We start from the raw sequence: 4,795 nt of genomic DNA on the forward strand, positions 1-4,795 counted from the left end.
AAAAAAAAAAAGAAATGTTTCCTCAGATAGGAATATAGCTCTAAGGTAGAACTCCTAACATTCCTGATGGAAATGACCCTCCAGAAATCCTCAGATAGGAATATAGCTCCAGGGTAGAGCCCTCAGCTAGCATTCCTAGGGAAATGGCCGTGAAGAAATCATTCCTTAGATAAGAATATAGCTCTAGGGTAGAGCCCTCACCTAGCATTCCTGAGGGAAAGGACGGACCAGAAATCATTCTTCAGATAGGAATTTAGCTCCTGGGTAGAGCTCTCTCCAGGCTTTCCTGAGACCCAAAATTCAGTTCAGTCATGCACCACCATGCATAGATTTCTGTGATTCTGTTGAGCCCAAGGCTTTGTACTTGCTAGGCAAGTACTCAACCAGCTAAGCTACATCTTAGTTCCACAGACTAAGAACACTACAGAACTCTGTTACCTTTGACTCATCTAGTTGACCTAATCAAGCCTATTCATAGTCTGTCCCAGAGGGTTATTTGATAGGAATGATATAATTAACTAGAAGAATCAAATTTTCTCTTTCAGAGATTGAATTTGAGCCCCAGATAAAAAGTGCTTAATAACTGAGTCAGAAGCTGGAAGGTGCACAGAGAAAAGGCTCTGACATAGCAGAAACCAGAGGCAAACAGGAGCCTTTGGTATTCTGAAGCATAGAAGGAGGTTAAGCTGGACCATTACATATAGACAGGGTCCAGAAAAACATCCAGACAACAAACCTGATTTTCTAGGTTGCCTGGGATCTAGTATAGCCTCTCAGGACCCAGACTGAATTTAATACCCTTCAAAGCCTTAATCTAGAGGACCGACATTCCTTTTCTTTTCCCACATAGCCTTGGAATAAAACAGTCATCTTAAGTAATGTGATCTTTGTAACTAAAGATTCTAGCTATTGTATTCTCCAAACCATGCCTTCCCATTTCTGTACATTTATCCGTTGACCATCTCCTCCACTTGGACTGTTTTGCCCAGGATATACTCACAGAGCTGTCATGTTTCAGAGTCTAGAGCCTGCTCAGATGCCTCCTCCTCCACTCCGCCACCCCTGATACTACAAGCATTGACTCCCTTGTTCCTCAGAGGCCCTCCTCCTCCATCTCTTCCTCTTCTCCTTCCCCCTCCCCCCCTCATTGCGCTGCTTCTTCTTTTCTGTTTCTTTTTTTTTTTTTCTTTCTTTTCTGTTTCTTGTTTTTGAGACAGTGACTCATCCCAATTCATAATCGTTCCCTGCTTCAACCTCTTGGGTCCAGACATTAAAGACATGTACTACTATACCCATCAGGAGTACTGTCTGACTATTTCCCCCCTCAGATTGGGTTTCCAGGTATCCAGCCTGGTCTCCAACTCCTCTAACTGAACATAGCTACCATGACCTTGAACTCCTGATCTTTTTGCCTCTACCTCCCAAGTGTTTGAATTACAGACATGAATCACCATGTTCAGTTTTCTGGGGAATCAAGCTGTGCTGTCTGTCACTCTCTAAGGCAAAGCTCTACATTCTGCACACCTTGGAAACCTGATGGGGGGGTGGAGGGATAAGGAATCGAAAAACAGACATATAGACACATGCACAGACAAGCTAGGATTAGGAGGCACCAACTACAATACATAACAACTCAAAACCTCAGCATTTATACTTTAAATGTTGTTGTTGTTATTGTTATTGTTATTATTATTATTATTATTATTATTATTATTATTATTATTATTATTATTCAGACAAAGTCTTACTACACTACATAGACCAAGCCAGCCTTGAACTCATAGAGATACACCTTCCCTTTATCCCAAGTGCTGGAATTAAAGCCATGTACCACAACCTTTGGCTAAGAAATCTATTTTTCAACAATAATTTGTCATACATAAAATTTTATACTTTGTCAAAGATAAAAGCAATGTTGTATAGTAGCAATGTGGGTTTGCTTGCTTATTTATACACAAGAATTAATTTTAGCCAGGCATGGTGGTGCACGCCTTTAATGCCAGCACTCGGGAGGCAGAGGCAGACGGATTTCTGAGTTCGAGGCTAGCCTGGTCTACAAAGTGAGTTCCAGGACAGCCAGGGCTGCACAGAGAAAGCTTGTCTTGAAAAAACAAAACAAAACAACAAAAACAACAAAGAATTCATTTTAGCCAGGCAGTGGTGGTGTACACCTTTTATCCCAGCACTCTGGAAGCAGAGGCAGGTGGATTTCTGAATTTGAGGCCAACCTGATCTATAGAGTGGGTTTCAGGACAGCCAGGGCCACACAGAGAAAGCCTGTCTCAAAAACAAAGACTAAACAAGCAAACATAACCATTATGTTTCTACAAGAGTGTACAGCTTTGTATGTGTAGTAAAAACACCACAGTCCATACTATCTAATGTTAACCGAGGCAGCATTTACCCATGCTGTGTGGGGTGATGGTTCATGCATACCAAGTATACACACTCTATGTCCAGAATCAAGTCTGTAGTGAGAACTACTAGGTGACAACAAGGGCTAGAACAGCTGGCAAAACTCAGGGTCATTGCAGGGTTGATGTGGAACTGGTATTTGTTTGTTGTACATTATTGTTGCTAAATATTTTGAGATCCCCACACTGTATTGTAACATTTATATGAGGTGAGTCATGTAGTTCAAAAGGCTGCGAATTTAATTACTTTCTCTTTCCTGAAGTCTTTTAAAAAAAAAAAAAAAACAGAAAGAAAGAAATAGAAAGTCAAGACTTAGAATTGGGGCTGGGCGGTAGTGGCACACGCCTTTAGTCCCAGCACTTGGGAGGCAGAGGCAGGCGGATTTCTGAGTTTGAGGCCAGCCTTGTTTACAAAATGAGTTCCAGGACAGCCAGGGCTATACAGAGAAACCCTGTCTCGAAAAACCAAAAAAAAAAAAAAAAAGAAAAAGAAAAGAAAAAGAAAAAAAAAGACTTAGAATTGGGAAGGCTGCAGGTCAATACCACATCAGCCCCAAGTTTATTTTTCTTAGTCGTTTTATACTTCACAGTACAATGGGAAACAAAGCCACAAGCTAACAGAAACAATTTGCTGAAATACACATAGGACATCTCTTCCCATCCAAATGCCTCCATGTTCCCTCCACAAAGATCAATAGAATCTTCAGCCTCTCACCTCTTGCCTCCTGTGTGCCTCCTCATCAGTCCATGCCGCAGCAGGCCAGGAGATCTTGGCCACAGACCCTGACTGGCCTTGACCCTGCCTGGCAGGCAGACTTTTTTCTCTCTCTTTTCTTCTCTGTTTCAGAGAAGCAGCAAATGGTTCCCAACACATACATGTATGAAAGACTATTTCTCCCTTGAGTAACTCTTTAAGAAAATCCTCTCCTGTACAACTGGAAGCCAGCGGACCTGTGCACATTCTCTTAGGACACCAGTGACAAAGCAACTAGACAACTAGAGCATCTGGGTGTGGCAGGCAGGCCCTCTGCCAGTGAGTTATATCCTCGATCTCATCCCACTCTCAATCTGCGTGCACACTAAAGGACTTGGGTGCTTAACACTCTCGCTCCAGGTCCAATTAGCCTGATGTTTAGCCTGTTAGACAGGGTTTCTCTGTGTAGTCCTGGATGTCCTAGAACTCACTCTGTAGACCAGGCTGGCCTCAAACTCAGAAATCCGCCTGCCTCTGCCTCCCGAGTGCTAGGATTAAAGGCGTGTGTCACCACTGCCCCGGCTCTAGCTTTGAAGTAATAATGTCTGTTCTTCAGCCTCCTGAGTCCTGGGTTGTAGGCTCATGATACCACACAGTTGCAGGACACCTTTGGGTCTTACTTTTGCATAGTGCCACAATTGCTGGAAGCTGTGTTCACGCGCTGCCTGTGTTCAGGCTTCAAAACATTCACTGAAGCATAGCGTCAAGAAAGGCTTTAGATGTGCTGTGCCAAGAGGTGGGATCTGAGTCATAGATGAATCATCCAGGTTAATAAATCCCTGCGCCAGTAGCATTGTTTCCCCACTTGGCCTCACACCCTCAGCCTATACTCCTTCAGACTCTGTGGGGACACATCAGCCGAGCATACCAGGCTTTTGTCTTGTAATTTATTTTTTCTGTTCACTGACCTCCAACATGTTCTCTGGCATGTGTGTATCCCTGTACACAAATATTAAATAAAGGTAGATGTAAAAGAAAAAATTAAAGGAAAGGAAGGAAAAAGGAAGAAGGAAGTGACTTGTGCAAAAGGGACAAAGTTGTCATTATTTGATTATGACATAATAACCCATCTAGAAATCATCAGCAGACATCTTTAGAACAAGTAAGATATAGCAACAAGTCTATTAATACTTCTTTTTTTTTTCTATTAATACTTCTGATGTAGTAGCACATGCTTTTAATTTCAGTACTTGTGACTCAGAGGCAGATGGATGTCTATGAATTTGAATCCAGCCTGTTCTATGGAAAGAGTTCCTGGTCTCAAAAATAAATAAATAAATAAATAAATAAATAAATAAATAAATAAATAAGACAATGTTAGGAGATTTAAAAAGTCACATGCTTTAGTGGCAGAGCTCAAGTCCAACTTGGTCTTCATTGGCTGTCTAGGACTAATGAAAGCGTGGGGGATGAGGAGGCAGTGTGCGATTAAAAACAAGCCCCCCCCCCCAAAAAAAACCCAAGTCCTATACTGGAAAAAAAATTGCTACTCAAAATACACAAAGAACCTTTAAAATTCGCAAGTATTAGCAAAACAACTAAAAGTGGGCCAAGTAGATGATGGTACCTGCCTGTAACTCCAGCTTTCAGGAGATAGAAGAGGAACAGATTCTTTTTTTTTTTTTTT

This window comes from Mus pahari, chromosome 1 (genome assembly GCF_900095145.1).
Source record: "Mus pahari chromosome 1, PAHARI_EIJ_v1.1, whole genome shotgun sequence".
In the NCBI taxonomy this organism is placed as follows: Eukaryota; Metazoa; Chordata; class Mammalia; order Rodentia; family Muridae; genus Mus; species Mus pahari.